Source organism: Papaver somniferum, unplaced genomic scaffold (genome assembly GCF_003573695.1).
Source record: "Papaver somniferum cultivar HN1 unplaced genomic scaffold, ASM357369v1 unplaced-scaffold_10, whole genome shotgun sequence".
Classification (NCBI taxonomy): Eukaryota; Viridiplantae; Streptophyta; class Magnoliopsida; order Ranunculales; family Papaveraceae; genus Papaver; species Papaver somniferum.
The window spans coordinates 20900064-20918844 of record NW_020618825.1 but is presented as its reverse complement, the minus strand read 5'-3'; the positions used below and the strand labels follow the sequence as shown (position 1 = coordinate 20918844).

Below are 18781 nucleotides of genomic sequence, written 5' to 3'. Positions count from 1 at the left end.
TAGGAGGAAGTACCCTGTTGCGAAATCCCAATTGTTGTACACGAGTTTGCACTCAAGCATACTAAAATTCATATATAAGTTACAGAGCTCTACTCAGGTAGTCGCACTATGGACATCAATATCCGAGTCAACAAATCACATGGATAGATTAAGAAGATGCATATATACATATAAATACGTAGATGGTTTTTATGTTGACTAAAGTGAACGGTGTTTCCCATATCTGTCTGAAGGCCACTTCCAAGACGAACCTATCTTAATGGACTGGAATATACAAGGGAACCAGCGGTCGATTTATTCATTGAATTTATTTTATTTTTTAAAAACATGATTAGATCTTTTGCATCCAAGCGCATGATTCTTTTCAGCAGATTATATGGTAATTCCTATGGATCTTGCGTTCCACGCTTGTTTAGGCGACGGAGACAGGGAGAATACCCACATATTGCCATCTAAGTGTTAATTATTCCATTTGGTCTAATTGGTCTGGTCTGGTCTGGTTTTTTTTTTTTCTTAGTAACTCCATCGCTCTAATTCACCCTAACAGTGGCAACAATTCGACGCGTGTGTCCCACCAAATCACTTAGAGAAATATATTTAAAATAAAAATAAAAACATAAGGTTAAAAGGACTCAACGAGATATGGCGAAACTACCATGTTATTTCTAACACCTGAGCTATGTGCTTTTATGAATAGACTCTTTTTAGATGCTTCCATCTACTCAGATTGGTTCCTCAACTCCTACAACCAAGATGCTTCCATCCACTTAGATTGGTTAGTCCCATCCTTAATATGCATAAATTTCTAGGATCTGGAGTTTAATAATGCAACTAAAAAGTTTCTCCCATACCACCAAACTTAAATCTAACATTGCCCTCAATGTTCTAAAGATAAAATTAAAAGCATGAACAAGGAGAAACTGTTACCATTTGAAGCACAAGAGTTAAGGAAAGATATTACTGTGTTGCATGAGCGTGGATTACCTCCCAAGTAGTGCTAAGTTTAAAGTCTTCTGCCAGACATCAAATACCACAAAATGGCTAATTACCTTTCAAATCATATATCAATAGTCAAAATAACTGCGAGTCAACAAAACTGCCACAATTATAAGACAACTGCACCGAATTAGAAAAATGAACATTCGGAGCACAACCTGATCTAAAATTTCTTGCAAGACAACTGGGTTTATCTGCGGCGCCCACTTGGGCTTCATAAGAGTGTCTTGACAAATAGATTCATTCGCACTACAAGGCTCTAATAGATGGATTTCTCCTGGACAGTATCAGGAGGATCAGTTTGAGGAATCGGAAGAGACTCAAGTTATACCTCAGGTATACTAGGTTCGAGTCCCAAGTCAGGGACTTCTAATGGGGATACTTGACCATCACTACCCCCAAACTTAGGGTAGTCAGTATTCTCGGACAAACCTCTAACTATTGCTTGAATTTTCGGATCCTCAGAGTCTTTAAAATACTCAAGAGCTTCTTTTAGATCATTATCCCCAAACTTAGGGTCAACACTACTCTCCGTAAGGCCTAGCACTATGTCTTGAATTTCAGGGTCCGTAGAGTCTTTAAAGTACTCGAGATATTCTTCTAGTTCAACAGTTTGGTCACCTAAATGACTTAAGAGAATCTCATCAAATTCATCCAAAGAATCATCCAATAAAGTGTCGTCCCAATTATGCTGAACTAGATCCTGAACTAAAGTGCTAATCATATTCACTTCCTCTAAATCATTAGAAGGTTTTCTAGTAATATTAAATACATTTAGTTCATGTCAGTAGTCATATTACCAAAGGATATGTTCATAAGTCCGGTCCTACAGTTGATGATAACATTAGATGTGGCTAAAAATGGGAGACCTAAAATCATCGGTATTTGAGCACTAGGGTCCTGAACAGGTTGAGTGTCTAGAACAAAAAAATCCACTGGATAAATAAATTTATCAACCTCAATCAGTACATATTCTACGACACCACGAGGGATTTTGACAGACCTGTCATCTAATTGCAGTGTCATTTTAGTCGGCTTCAACTCTCCAATACCTAGCTGAGTGTACACATGGTAAGGAAGTAAGTTAATACTAGCTCCTAAGTAAAGTAATTCCTTATCAAACATGTGATTACCAATCCTACAAGATGCTAATTGCATTGTTATTTTAGTCGGACTCTCCAAAACCTAGCTGAGTGTACACATGGTAAGGAAGTAAGTTAACACTAGCTCCTAAGTCAAGTAATGCCTTATCAAACATGTGATTACCAATCGTACAAGATATGGTGGGGCCTCTGAGGTCTATATACTTAGGGGATGTTTGGTTTAGCAGGATTGAACTTACCTGACCAGCTAAAAAGGCTTTCTTATGGACATTAAGCTTACGCTTTTTTGTACAAAAATCCTTAAGGAACTTGGCATAGCAGGAATTTTCCTGATTGCTTCCAGTAATGGAATGTTAAGGTTCACTTGTTTAAATATTTCCATTATTTCGTTGAAAGTCGATTCTCTCTTGGTTGGATCTAACAACTGTGGATATGGGGTTCTAGGAACAAAGGTTGTTTTATCAAGAACCGCATAGGACTCTTTAGAGACTCTATGAGTCTCTTCTGCTATTGGATCTTATTCATGAGTAGAAGGTGGAACTACAATATGTCCACTATCAGGCATGGCTACCTTATTGTCTACTGTTTTACCACTTCTAAGGGTTGTTATAGAATTCACATGATTAAACTCTTTCTCTCTAGAGGATACTTCATGAATTCCTCTGGGATTGGGTAGTGGTTGTTTGGGGTACTTTCCCTTTTATTTTTCGCTCAAAAACTCTGCAATTATACTAACCTAATTTTTTTAGCTATGAAATAGCCTGAGAGTTTTCCTGTAAACCTTTCTCAACCATTTTCTTAAACAATGCATTGTTATGAGATAAGATGGTGAGTGACTCTTCTAAGCTCATGATTTTTTTTATTCGACAGGTTCTGATACTGATCTGGGTTTAAATGATTCTTAGTATATCCAAACGTCGGGGAGCCTAAGAATTATTAGACTGGCCTTGATTCTGGCCCTTAGACCATGAAAAACTAGGATGGTCTCTCCAACCAGGATTATAAGTATCAGAATATGGATCAAATCTCTGACAGTTTTCAAACCTAGAGTTATTATAAAGAGCATGAGCTTGCTCTTCGTATCTGGCATGGTATGACCCTTGATTAATTTTTAAGGCCTCTAGACTCCTAAGAATATCCGACCCATAATCAACTCTATTGACCCTATGGATATGATTTCTAGGTATTTATGGTTCTCTCATAGATGCCAATTGCCTAGTTTTCTCAGCTAGCTCGATAAACTCGTCAAAACAAGCATTTGGGTCCTGATGGGTGAATTCTCCACCACTAATTGTTTCTACCTGCATACGGGTTTCACTATCAAGGCCCTCATATAAAATTTGGGCCATGTGAGCTTTCTCAAAGCCATGATGTGGACACTGGTATAACAATTCACTAAACCTTTCTACATAATCATGAAGTTTTTCACCTAATTTCTTCTTAAAGGTTTGGATAGACTGACGAATAGAAACATTCTTATGGTGTGGGTAGAATTTCTTAAAAAATACCTCTACAAGACCATCCCATGTGGTAATTGTTTTAGAAGGAATAAAATGATACCACTCTTTGGCTTTCTCATGGAGAGAGAAGTGAAACAAACGTAACCTAAGCACATCTTTGGAGACATTCAGATAGTTCATTGTGTCACAAATCATTTCAAAATCTCTTATGTGGGTATACGGGTTCTCATTCTCTAACCCCCTAAAGGTACGAAGCATTCCAATAGTCTCAGGTCTAATATCAAATTGGACCGTAGAAGCTGGTATAACTACACCTGGGTCCACTACTATGGACGGGTTCAAACGATCCCTAAGGGTTTTGGTTGGCGGGACTTCACCATCATTTTCATTAACCATTTTGGAAAAAATCGAAGTACCACCTAAGTCTGTGTAGCGGTCGGACTCAAATTGAAAAGATCGTCATCCTCAAGTCTATCTCCTAGTCGTTTCCAGCGACGCATACACAAGTAGAAACACTAGTGGTAACCAAAAATTTGTGCACATGCAAATGCCGGGGTTCACTAATTTAGGTAAGCAAGGGTTACCTTTAGCAATATATACCTACAATCAAAGACTGGTCAACGGTACATGGCTAAGGCTTGTGGTGTTTCGGATGATATATAACACCCAGAGGGTTCACCGTACTAAACCACGTGTTTTCCTAAAAATCGGTGCCAGACGAAAATGCAATTGGTGTGTGCACGTGTATTTTTAAAACCAAAATTTAAATAAAAGAACGAAACAAAATATTTACAAAGAAAGAAATAAAATAATTATGTACAAATAAAAAAAAAACTAATACTGCCTCATTTACAAAAATAAAATCTTGAGTACGCTACTTACCTTTTTGGTAGGCAAATCCACAGTAGATGCGAAATATAACCTGCACAATAAAGACAACACTATAACCAAAGTAAAATCAAATAAAATAAAATCAAATAAAATCAAATAAAATCAAAACAAACTAAACAAAAAGAAAATTAATAAAAATCTAAAACCTAACCTAAAGGCAAGTCCGCGTCGGCGACGCCAAAAACTGATGTTGTTTTACAGTGATAAGTTGGGAATTCGTTTCTCGGACTTGGGAAGATATTGATTTTAGACTTAATAAAATAAAATATTAAAACTAGCAAAAATATGCAAAAGAAGGTAACAAGATTAAGAGTTACTAGGACTCCGGATTCCACCAAACTCATGCTCTTATGGTTCAATTATTAATTCTTTGACAATTATAGCTCCAAAAATAATAACTATTGACTCTAAATCTTTTCCAAGGTAGATTTTATAAAATATTAATTGTAAATGGTAAGCGTGAGTTATCAAAACACCTAAGCTAAGCATAACTCATCAAACTAAATGACAACTAATTAATTTAAAATCATAATTCAAATTATATTAATGCAAAAGTCACAAAAATAATTAAATAAAGTTACCACATAGATGAGAATTGGCTTTCTCCGTCATCCCAATGATGGGGTTTAGCTCCACATGGTGAAAACACGCTCAAAATATTTATTCATAACTCAAAAGTTTGTTTACAATGGTGAAAAGAGAAGAATAATAAAAACAGAAAACTGCAACGTTTATAAGCGTGGCGAATTATCTGTTACAATGAGATTCTACTGTCGCAAGAACGACAGTTCAGTTTTGCAGCAGACTTCTGCGGGCTTATGTTCTTCGTGTTCTTGAGTCTCTGCAGCAGCAGAAACCTTTCCCGCGAGCTCTTGTTTCTTCTTTGCAACACTCTATTCTTTACCCAACTCTCGATAGCCGTCTCTGACCCCAAGGAAACTCTCTTATACCCAACTGCACCGTAATAACTCCCAAAATCTCTTGCATTAATCCGAGAATACTAGATTTTTTCCCCGTGCTACGCACCGGGAAGACCCGAAAATCGTTTTGTCTCGCCCCGTCTGAATGCATGTTTAGGATTTTTGATTTTGGTGTAGCTCGGCTTTGCCTCGCCCCAATACATGCTTAGGATTTTTTGATTTGGCCTTCCCAATACATGCTTGGATCGGCTTCACCTCGCCTCTCCCCGTCCCAATTCTCTTCTTAGTTTAACAAACTTTTCCTGATTAATAAAATCAATAAATGAAATACAGGAATGCAGTGTATAAATACAAAAAATACACTTAACCCAAGTATAACCAATGCAAGAAGTCAGTTGCATAATTAAGAAAAAGATTAAATCTGCATCACTTAGAAGAATCTTTTTAGGGAAAAAAAAGAACCTAGATGAATCAATTTAGAGTTCGTAATAGGTTGACAATTGTATTGGACACTATCGTTGGTGGAGAGTGAATAAAAACAGTAGATATATTTCAAGGTTAAATTGGGGGTCATGGAAATTAATTGGGGGCCGTGACACATTTTATACCCACACCCAAAAATATATGGGACTTCCAAAATGAGGGTGAAATACTTATTTTATCCTTCTCTAATTAAAAAAAAACAGTTTGAGTCGTCAATATTAGAGATGTATAAAAAAACGACTCTCATTTAATATGAAAGGGTCGTCCGTATATAATAATGCTTAACTGACGACCCTTAAAGTGATAGCTACAGAGAGTAGAAGGTTTTTTAGTCCATTCGGTTCTAAATATATAGAGTTAACAACTCTATATGACCTAAAAGATGGAGTCGTTATCTTTTAGGAACCTCATTGATGATTTTTCATAACTGAACAATGTAGCCGTTTGTTTTGGTGCCAATTCATTGGCGACTCTACAGGGTCGTTAGTTAATTATACTCACGACGTAACGACCATCACAATGAGTTGTTGCATAGTGACAATGAATTGACCACTTGGAGCACCATTCATGCGATTTGAAGAGTATAAGAAGTTTACCTGATTGTTTAGAGCTTGGGGTTCCTCATTTTGAGTGTTGGTTCTTTCATTTTGATCAACGGGATCTTCATTTGCACCATTGTTCATAGTTTCCTCTATCAACATCTCCTCATCAAACGTCCAATCCATATAATTAGTTGAGACAATCTTGCCATCAACGCAATCATTGTTGTTGTTTGAAGCTTCACCAACATCATTTCCTCCACTAGAATCACTCATTTCAAATAACCCTATGTTTTCCCCCAAAACTCAACTTCTTCTCCACAACACAAAAACACAATTTTTCTTTTATCAAATTTTTGTCCTTAAATCTGATTTTAATCTACCCAGATTAATTAACAACTAATCAATACTCAATTAACACTAATAATCCAAGGATAATTTAGCCATTTCTTAAAAAATGGGATAAGGGATAACTCCCAATTACTATTTCATGACCTTTTTTGTCTTGTAGCTAGCGGTCCCCAATTACTATTTCAGGGTCCCCCAATTCAGCCCTGATATATTTGTATCACCTAGAAGAATCACTTCTGAGCTTTACAAAATGTCTTCCACTGGAATCTTCTATACCCTTGATCCACACTAAAACGTTATACACAGAGCAGCTGCTTCACCAAAGAAATCGTTTGCTTCTTCCCATGCACTATAAAGTGATCTCGTTCGACGCACCAGATATATATGCAAATGATCTTTCTTATGTAGGAAGTGGATGTGGGGAACTATGCTATATAGTCTGTTTCAGCCCTAGGAATAAGTGTATACTAATTCTTCCCAGTAAGACTAATTCTTCCCAGTAAGACTAATTCCTAGGATGGTGTATGCTGAAATCTTCATAAAAAAAAAACAAAAAAAAAAAAATCCCACTCTTTCATTACTTAGATCCACAATTAAACGAACAAAAAAATCTTAACTCAACGACTACCTTGGTATGGTTAGTTTCTTGCATGTTTGCTATTGATGTTAGGTTCAACATCATTACCCATAACCTGTAGAATTGTCCACCACTGACAGTAGTAAACTGCGATGTCACCCGATGCGAACTTCACAACTCATACACGGTGTATGGAATGACCGAAAAGAGTGTCGGGTGCCAACTGTAATCTACCCAAAAACAGAACCATTACAATTAGATGTTGGTCAAGCTAATCAAAAGAAACTAAAGTAAAGATCATATCTGGTTCCTCTCATACAATCCCAAAGTTGGCATGCGAAGGAACAAAATCAGCAACAAAATCTGTTCTTCTTTAGTACTGTAAGCACAATTCATGAATTAAGGTTGATGTTAAGAGTCTCACCATCACAACAGATTCGGGGTAGGTTCACGCGATTTGATCATTAAGGTTGAAGAAGCTAGATTGAGTTTAGTTGCTTCTCAATACAGGAAATGTTTTATGTTTCTTAGCTGATGATACACTGTGAACGACCCCGGTATTGTGGCCAGATATCAAAATCGATAAATGTTGGGTGACTAAAAAAACTTTCAAACATAATAAACTATTGTAGTTTAAGAAACCAAATCCACGAAAATCCCAAGCAATTTAATCTAGCATTTTAAGGACTGCTAACTTTTCTTGAAGGGAAGATTGATATCCCTACATTACCTGAAACTATCCTTTAACATCGTTGAAGTTTTATACACCACTGATATCTCTGCTGCACAAAAACAATGCATATAAGCGAGTAATATCAGCTTCCAATAATGAAACCCTACATTTTAGGTCATGAGTTATTTCACAAATATTGAAATCTTTAAGAAAGATGGAAACATACCCATTTTTCTTTTGCCAGCAACTATCCGTCCTTCTGCCTCATTATCTTGAAGCAGCCGTATGCATGTAGGAGCCAAGTTCACCCTTGACACAATGACATTATATTTTCCACCAGTAAAGAGATAACAATAATGGCATTGCTTATATATATATATATATATATATATGACCCATTGAATTCGGGTACTGGGTGAATATCCCTCAAGCAACTAAAGGAGTTTAAGTGTCATCTGGTAAGCAACCAATAAAGTACCTTGAAGGCAACATGGTGGTCAATATTATTTGCCTTACAACACAGAGCAATGCCAACTCCAAGTGCAATATTTGCTTCATGAAGCGCGGAGCGTCATTTCTACCAACCACAGTCACAGCAACAACTTACCCAAATGTGAGAAGATCGACCCATCATCACCTGACACCATCCGAAGTATTGCTATAAATGTTATGCAGTAAGTCCATATGGTACCACCAACATCGCAGGAGATAATACCTGATTGAGAGAGTGATACCTGAATTTTTAGATTTAGTTTTCTAATTCTTCCAAACTCTTCTCCTCAATATTGGATCTTACAGCATTCCATTGCAATTGGCTTTGCAAGTGGTTTCGCTGTCTCCTATAACCAATCCCAGCAGCCCTACAGATTTCAACAAATTCATTGACACCAGGATCATTATTGATTCGAAATATAAACAATGTCGAACATGCCTACAAAGAAATCAAATACAGAACCCTGGAATTACAAACCCAAATTGTAAATTTGGATTTTTTTTTCTCAAAAACAACAAACCAAAATTCAAAATTATTTTAGGTTTTTTTCCTGTATGGGAATTGAAGTGTACCTGAATAACTTTGAGTTTAGGATTCGTTTCTAAACATTCACAAATTCTCAAGAACAACCATTAATCTCATTGATCCATCCCCACACTGATTGCAGCAAACTTGGTCTGTTCTAATTGCAAAACTCCACCAAAAACCTGTGAAACTCGAGTTGAAGGCCAACCCATCCTTCCCAATCTTCCACAGACTCGAATATGCCTGCTAATCTCTTCATCCGGCTCTGTTGATAATCCGCGATCGATGGCAGCAAACCCACTTTCTTACCTGGTTTCTTCGCTCAATAACAACCCAATTGTGTAAAATCTTAAGCAACTCGGCGTTGAACAATTGTGTAAAATCTTAAGAAACTCGGTGTTAAACAATACTCCATAAATTTCTTCTTATTCTTGGTTCCTTTCATAATCAAACCAAACCCTTATTTCTTAATCCTCTCCATCTAACAGCAGCAACAAACTCTTTCTCTCACAAATCTGCTTTTAAATTCCTCTTTCTGTTAGTAAGAAACCTGAGTCAGCTGCATCTTGTTAACAATAACAACATAAGCACTATCACCGAGTCTCAATGAGTAAGTCGGACCGAGCAACTAGGAAGTTTTCTAAAGCTAACTTTAAGGTATGTTTAGATAGAGTCTTGAATTTGTAGAAGTCATAAATTGTTAGAGTCTGTAACAACTTATGTAACTGCTTAGCAGTATCTTTCAAGTATAAATAAATTCTAAAATCTCCACATTGATTGTGGAAGTATTTCACCCAAATATCATCTTTTAGCTTGGTATCAGGCTCTCGATCCAGATTCCGGCTTCCGCACCTATCCAAAAAAAAACTATACAAAAAAAAAAAAAATCCAAACAATGGCAGAGGTTACAACTACTCTACGCCAGGTTCAAATCCATCACCTTGTTACTTTAAAACATACTGGCACTAATCATGTATTGTGGAAGGCTCAGTTCAAGCCTATACTGAAAGGCTATGACCTAACAGGTTTTATTGATGGATCAAAACCAAAACCACCAAGAAATCTACCAGAAAGTGAGGATGTAAATCCTGCGTTTACAGCATATGAGCACCAAGACTCTTTGATCGTTGGTTGGCTGAATTCTACCTTGACTCCTGAAGTTCTCAGTGTAGTTGCAGAACTTGAAACTGCACAAGAGATATGGGATACCTTGGAGTCTGAGTTTGCTCCGAAAACATTTTCTCACCAGATGAATTTAAAGAGACAACTCCATAATCTGCACAAAGATAATAAGACTTTGAAGGTGTATTTAAATGATGCTAAGCGTTTATTTGATCAGCTTGCAGCCACAAGATACACCGTACCATCTCATGAGAAAAAGAAATCCATTTGCAATGGATTAAATCATACTTATGACCCAATTGTTACAACATTGAGTACTGCTGAAACAATGGACATATCAACCTTTGTCACTCATCTTATGACATTTGAGATGAGGCTAGAACATCAGATGTCTCAGATGCAAGAACCAGTTGCCAACTTTGTCAGTTCTTCCTCGTCTTCTGCAGGCAGACTTGCACCAAGAGGGGTTCCAAATCCACCAAGAGGACCAAATCCGCCAAACAATAACAATCGTCGCTCTCAACAGCCTCCAAGAAATACTGGTAATGGTCCAGTTTATTGCCAGATTTGCAAAAAGCGTAACCATACTGCAGATCGATGCTGGTTTCGCTATGACAAAGATACTCACCAACATTCCAAAGCGCCTGAAGCTTATATTTCCTTACCAGGTCGTCAAGCTAATGGACAATGGGTAACTGATACTGGTGCAACCCATCATATAACTCATGATGTGAACAACATCTGTATTCCGCATGAGTATGAAGGCACGGATCAAGTTCGTGTAGGTAATGGTAATGGTCTGGAGATTGCGCATATTGGTAACGCAACATTCACTCATAAATCACGTTGTTTTATATTAAATCAGATTTATCATGTGCCAAAGATTAAATCAAATCTTCTATCTGTTTCTCAGTTATGTAAAGACAACAATGTGTTTTTTGAGTTTCACACAAACTTTTTTCTTGTGAAGGACAAATGCACAGGAGCAATGCTGCTAAAGGGGAGGAATGAGAATGGGTTGTATATTTTCGATGGCATAGGTGACATTAATCCATCCAAAACGCCACAGTCTTTTCTCTCAGCCAGTCTACATGTTTGGCACCAGCGCCTGGGTCACCCAATGCTTGGAACGGTTTCAAAAATAATAAGAAATTTCTCCCTTCCTGTTTTGCATAAGAAGTTTGATTTTTGTCACTCTTGTCATGTTAGCAAGAGTAGAAAACTTCCCTTTTCTCTCAGTACTACTACCTTTGATAAACCTTTAAGTTTGATTATTTCTGATATTTGGGTCTCTCCACAAATTTCAAGAAATGGATTTCGTTATTACATGTTGTTAATGGATGTTTTCTCTCATTATACCTGGGTTTTTCCAATGGTTCATCGATTTGATGCTTACAATCTTTTTGTTCAATTTCACAAACAAGTAGAAAATTTAACTGGTCACAAAATCCAGGTTTTCCAATCTGACAATGCTCTTGAGTATAAAAGAATTACTTCCTATCTAAACAGTTCAGGCATCCAACATAGATTTTCCTGCCCTCATACCTCCGCTCAGAATGGTATTGCAGAGCGTCGTATAAGGCATGTAACAGAAAGTGGTCTAGCAATTCTATTTCATACTCACTTGCCAAAAGAATTTTGGTCAGAAGCCTTCACAACTGCTTGTTATCTTATCAATAGAGTACCTAAATCTAAAACAGATCCAAAAACACCTCTTGAGTTGTTGTACAATAAGAAACCAGATTATGCTTTTTTAAGAGTGTTTGGTTGCTTAGCTTATCCTTGCCTACTGCCATAAAATGCAAACAAATTAGAACCCAGGTTACTTCCATGTGTATTTTTAGGGTACAGTGCAGCACATAAAGGATATATTTTCCTCCATCTGCCAACCAATAGGCAGTATATTTCACGCCATGTGAGATTTGAAGAAACAACATTCCCATTCTCTCCTCGGCAGCAACAAGCTCTTGAAGTTTGTCAACCAATTACTGCATCAAGCACAGATATCCTTGGCTCATCTGTTTTCAGTCCATCACCTTCTGTATAGCTAGAGCTCCAGCAGCCGCTGTCACCAGCTTTGCTGCAACCGCAGTCTCCAGCATATGCTCCTGATTCTCCACAGTTTTCTCCAGCTGCATCAGCAGAGTCAGCGATTAATTCCTTGTCTACTGCTCATGCTGAATCTGAGATTCAACCTGCACTACAGCACGTGCAACAAGGTCACATGATGGTAACACGAGCTAAAGCAGGTATTACCAAACCAATTCAGAAATTGTGTCTTGCTGCAACTAAGTATCCTTTGCATGATGAGGATTTCATGGAGCCAACGTGCTACTCTAAAGCTTGCAAAATACCTGAATGGAGAGACACAATGGACAATCAGATAAATGCACTGATACGTAATGGAACTTACTCACTCGTAAAGTATGAGTCTGGCATGAATGTAGTGGGGTCTAAGTGGGTTTATCGGATTAAGAGAAACCCGGATGGTACTATACAGCGCCATAAAGCACGCCTGTTTGCTAAAGGATTTACACAGCAAGAAGGAGTTGATTATGGTGAAACATTCTCACCAGTAATCAAACCATGCACTATCAGACTCGTTTTATCACTTGCAGTGATGAATGGCAGGAAGTTGCGTCAACTAGATGTTGAGAACGTTTTTTTCCATGGTGTCTTGGAGGAAGAAGTATACATGAAGCAGCCTGCTGGCTATGTCGATCCAAACTTCCCTAGTCACGTCTTCAAGCTACATAAATCCTTGTATGGCCTCAAACAGGCTCCACGTGCATGGTTTTCTCGTCTCAGAAGTCATCTTCTCCAGTTAGGGTTCAAGGCGTCAGTGGCAGACTCGTCTCTTTTCATCAGAATTTCTGGTGGCTCAACTACATATGTGTTGATTTATGTTGATGATATCATTGTGACAGGCTCTGCATCTAAGTTGATAGATCAACTAGTGACTGATTTAGGCACTGCCTTTGCTGTTAAAGACATGGGACCTCTTTCTTATTTCCTGGGTGTTGAAGTTTTACATCAAGGTAACAACCTAGTGCTCTCCCAAAGGAAATACATCTCAGATTTACTACATCGCACTAAACTAGATAGTGTTAAGCCGGTTTGCACTCCACTGGCTGCTAACCTCCAAGTTCGTAGACAAGGTGCTGAGTTGTTTGCTGATCCCACCCTTTACAGAAGTGTTGTGGGGGCTTTGCAATATTTGCACATCACACGGCCTGACATATCAGTGGCTGTTAACAAGGCCTGTCAGTTTATGCATGAGCCATATTTGGAGCACTGGGAACTAGTTAAACGTATCTTGCGTTATTTGAAGCAGACAATCGACTACGGCTTGTTCTTCACATCAGTCTTGAACTATTCACTAAATGCCTATTCGGATGCAGATTGGGCAGGGAATTTAGATGATCGGAGATCAACTAGTGGCTATTGTATCTATTTTGGAGGTAATCTTATTTCTTGGAGTTCCAGGAAACATAAGACTTTTTCAAAGTCAAGCACAGAATCAGAGTATCGTGGCATTGCTATTGCAACTTCAGATCTTATCTGGATTCAGTCTCTGTTACAGGAATTAGGAATTCATACACCTGTACCTTCCTTATGGTGTGACAATTTGGGAGCAACATATCTGACGACAAACCCAACATTCCACGCCAGGACAAAGCACATAGAGATCGACTATCACTTTGTGCGTGAAAGAGTGGCAGCTAAACAACTACAGGTGCACTTCATTAGTTCCAGGGATCAAATAGCGGACTTATTTACTAAAGGCTTTCCTTCCTCTAGGTATCAATTTCTACGTGACAAATTGAACATCCGTAAACTCCAGTTCAACTTGAGGGAGGGTGTTAGTAAGAAACCTGAGTCAGCTGCATCTTGTTAACAATAACAAGATAAGCACTATCACCGAGTCTCAATGAGTCAGTCAGACCGAGCAACTAGGAAGTTTTCTAAAGCTAAGTTTACAGTATGTTTAGATAGAGTCTTGAATTTGTAGAAGTCATAAATTGTTAGAGTCTGTAACAACTTATGTAACTTCTTAGCAGTATCTTTCAAGTATAAATAAACTCTAAAATCTCCACATTAATTGTGGAAGTATTTCACCCAAATATCATCTTCTAGCTCTTTCGTCTCTCAATCTATTTCACGATCTCAATCAGACACGACTTTTATTTATTTTAGTCTCTCGATTTCTCCATCTATTTCAGCCGTGATTTGTATTTCTTCTCGTTTACAGTTTCAGGTGAATGAGAGAATATGAGGAAATCTCTTAGTTTTTCACGAGAGTTTTGTCTACCTCGACGGTGTACAGTTAAATATTTGATGTAAACAGAGTGTTACCAAAATTATTAGGTTTAAACATTGACAGAAGTGTTGTACACTTACTTTTATTCTAACGGTGTTACAAACGTCCAGTTAAGTATAAACCAAGTGTTATCCAAGTTTTAACCCTTCGACCAATAGAGTCTCGCCACTTGTCCTCACCAGATTTACTAATGCCTAAATCTTTTATCTAATTTAATTTGATGATGTGTCATACTCACCGTTCGAAGTGGGAGCTCATACGACTTAGCATTTTAAAGGAGTGAAGATTTTCTTTTATCGGGAATAAAACTCTGTCATATTTATACGATTCTTTCCCTTTTTTATATCCTTCACGAGTCTGTTGTGTCTCAGCAGACTCCATACACGGTTCATACACGTTTAATCTTCAATACAACGCACGAAATATAGCAAATCCCGTGTCTATCTTCTCCGTGAATACACGTCCCATGTTTTCCTCCCGTCGACTATCCAACCCAAGTTAATCGAATCAGAAGGACTTACCAGTCCTGTTTAGATCAAACAGGACCAAACCAATCAGTTCCAGCGATTAAGTCTCAGCAAATCCATTCCAAAATCCATACAAAACTTTCCAGAGCAAAGTAAACCCGAGACAAATATTTGTTCAATTGATGATTTTCCAGCCATTCTAAGAGAATATGAGACCATTACCAGCCATGTCCGTCACTAAGAACAAACCCAATTAAGTTGATCGGTCGAGTCTTCCTCTAACATCCAAATATTGAACCCTGATATTTTCCGGTGACTGAAACCATTTATTTTTGATTATCCAGCCAAAGTTATCTAATTCTGAATCTTACTTCATCTATGTATTGACGAATCAAAGCATCCCCATGAAATCCAGTGATTTAGTCTCACTCAAACACTTCTAATTCTCAACCCTAATTCTAATTCTGACAATTTTGAAACATGTTTTCCCGCCAAATTCCAGATTCAAATTGTTGAAGATGGGTTACCCCTTATCCAACAACTAGTGGTGGCGATAGTGATCGGGTGTCCCTTATCCATTTTTGGGTGCCTTTAGCAAATTCCGCGGGTGCCTATAGTAATTTTATCAAGGGTTCCAAATAACAACTTTTCGAGCAATTTTCTCCATAAGAACTTATTTCTCCCAAAACACCTACAAATACATAAAATAAACAAATAAGTACAAAATCGAGCACTAACAATACACATAATAGAGATCAAAATAGATATATAAATGCGTCTATCATATCCTAATTTTTAAAATTTCTCTCATTATAGTCTGGTTATCTCCTCATAAGAACTCTAGGTTAGAGTGATTTCAGCCAAATCTTGTCTACTGATGGTATAAATTTCACAAATTCAAAATAAATTGTTATACGCTTTGCAAAATGGAAATCCCTTTTAGTCATTCTGCAATTACCTTCTTTATTTATAGGTGAGCATCGATTTATTCTCTACTAGTGTAGTCAAAATCGCTCTCCAAGGTCGATTACTCGTTGCATGCTATATGACCGAGGCGATTTACAATTCCAAACCATTTCCAATTTTTAGTGAATAAGGCGACCCATTTTGACTGATTTTTTAGCATAACGCGTTAACGATTTTTCCGAGTTGGCCTTGCATGCACTAAACTCAGAAAACAAAATTCTCGCAACCCCTCAAATGGGAGTTATCAAATAGAAAAACCTCGAAATACATGGTAATACGTTCAATATAACAATATTACACACTTAATTACATGATAATGTTAAAATTTTATTTTTAATTAGGTTCAAATCATGACTTATGAGCAGAAATATATAAATCACAAGTAAATCGATTTCGAGTATTAGACCGAGTTTTGGCAATTTCCAAAGTCCGAACTAATTGCTCCTCGCTCCAATCTTTCGAGCCGAGTAGAACCGAGGAACGATTTCGACTACTTCGTTCTCTACTATTAATTTCTTTTGGAGAAAAGGGGCTGACAAAATAGTAAGTTTTTTTTATTCTAGTCTAAATCTATTGCGGTTCATCTTTAATGAATTTAATCATGTTCTATGCTCCTATTTTGGATGGTGCTAAAATCATGATACTTTAGGGATTAGTTGATTTGATTTTTATGGTCCTAATTAGATTGATACTTGACAAGTCAGATAGATAACTTAGATTTTATACTTGATCGTTGATAAAAATTTTGCTCCTCTTGATTTCTGTAGGTAGACGGTAGAGAATCTGGAGTCATGGGTGGAAGAGCTAGACAAAGAAGGTTGTCAATGGATGGATTATTCATTTCAATGTTTTATTTTTATTAGTATAGGTTTTTTAGTAGTAGTTTTATGAATTTGTTTTGTGGTAGTAATGTTATGAATTTTTGTTGAACAATCTACAATTTTATGCATTTTACTGATTTTGCTAAACACTGGTGTACTAGTCATTTTCTCATTTATTGTTGGCAAGGCCAGATACCCGCCCGAGGTGGCCACTCTTGTTTCACAGGCTTGGACAGACCATGGGCAATAAATTTTTGCTACTATCTGGTCCGGCCTCGCCTATAAAACTTAATGGGTAATTAGGTTGTTAAGCACGTCGGGCCCGGCCTCTGGTATAATCCGTCTTGGGGCGGCCTGCTTGGCCGATGTACACCCCTAGCTTGACATGTAGAAAAAGTTGTTAATGAGCCCGGTCCTCTTCTGTCATATATATATCTCATGAAACACCATTTGGCTAGGCCACATATGGTGGCAATGCCACCACCGGGTGTATGTATACTACTGTGTTCTCTGGACCACATGAATTGTGAATCAGGTCATGGTGCCCGTATTTATTTGCCATGGCCACATGCCATTGAATCACGCTGACTTCGAGTTTTGGCGTATGGCACCATGACCCAGTATGAATCATCAAACTTGAGACTTATCTTTTGAATCTTCCTTCACAAGTGCAGGGCTGTTTGGTGAAATTTTGTCGGGTGATTCATATGCACCTATTGTGTGATTTTACTTTTAAATATTAATATTAATCTAATGAAAAGCAAAGGCCACCTAGAAGACGTAGATAATTTTCCTACCAGTCCTCAATTGTTAACTCAAGGCGTGCTTTACAATTGAAGTGCATTCTATAGGCTGTCTTTCTTAATTTACCAGCTAGCCTATACAACTTGCCACATATTTCTTGATTTAGGAATAACGTATGGTACTGAATGACTGACTGCTCTTGATATATTGTTCTCTTTTATATGGCTAACGTCAATAGTCTATTCCTAAGCAAATGCAAACGGACACGATTTTCTTTTTTCTTTCTTTTTGTTGTTCTTTTTGATATAACACTGCTCGGTCCAATTTCCCTGAACAGACCCATCCAGCTGAAGTAGCCTTTAAAGGGGAACAATAAAATGTAATTGTCTAAAGGCATGGGTCTTAAATATGCCTGATAAAATTGCAAATTGAACTTAGTATTAGAAAATTATTTGAGGGGAAAACAGAGAGAAGACAAAGAATATGAGAAACGGCAATAGAGATTCTATTGATGGGCAGCGACCACATTACATAGCAGAGTATGCTTTATTTATAATCATGGGAAAACCTTAAATATGTAGTTGGGCCGCACATCTATGGGCCATGGGCCTTACAACACCCCCTTGTGCGGTCCAATAGCACTTCATACGCAGTGCTTTGAATGTAATTCTTCAAATGTCGTCCTCTCCTTGATGACTTGTACCGAAATCAGTTGCCTCATTAAAACGACAAGGAAAAACCCAGTGGGATAAAACCTTGGTACAACTCTTCACATGTAGTACTTCACATGTTATCTCTTACTTTACATGTAGTTCATCACATGTAATACGATCTTCAAAGACCGACGAGTCTAAGTTAATTGCCTCGTTAAAACTTCATCAGGAAAACCCAGAGGGACAAAACCTGAACTAAAGAAAAATAGTACAATATTAAGAAAACTTAGAACATAGTTGGACTCGAATATGTTGCCTCATTAAAACCTTGAAAAGGAAACCCAGTGGGACAAAACCTTGACGAATGGGAAAGAGTACAACGTGACAGATGCAAGTAAAGGTGATCCGCTGCAGATGATCACTTTGCTTCGTTGAAGTTGATTAGTTACTTCACAACTTCTTAGGCAGAAAATACTTCTGGAAAAGACAATAGACTTGGGAAGTTAATTACCGGTGTTTGTTGTTGTCTAATTAAAAACCTTGCCGAGCAACACAACCCTGTGGTAAAAAGTAACCTCGGTGAAGGAAAATATTTCAACACACCATTAGATGCTCTCCCTGATGTCAGACAATTTTCATTAGTCTAATGCAGTAAAAAGGAGTTTATCACACTTTA

At 37.5% G+C, this 18781-nt stretch overlaps 1 long non-coding RNA gene across 3 annotated transcripts; it reads right to left on the bottom strand.

Moving 5' to 3' along the window:
• Positions 1-6806: 6806 nt before the first annotated feature.
• LOC113326654 lies at positions 6807-9647 on the bottom strand. 3 transcript variants are annotated; one of them, XR_003348448.1, is made up of 5 exons: positions 9059-9647; positions 8728-8853; positions 8220-8630; positions 7745-8102; positions 6807-7550 (listed from the first exon to the last, which is right to left on the bottom strand). It is a non-coding gene; the product is annotated as an uncharacterized LOC113326654 (long non-coding RNA). The 3 variants fall into 3 exon arrangements; XR_003348446.1 differs by having other exon boundaries at positions 6807-8102; XR_003348447.1 differs by having other exon boundaries at positions 6807-8099.
• Between the last annotated feature and the right edge of the window lie 9134 nt (positions 9648-18781).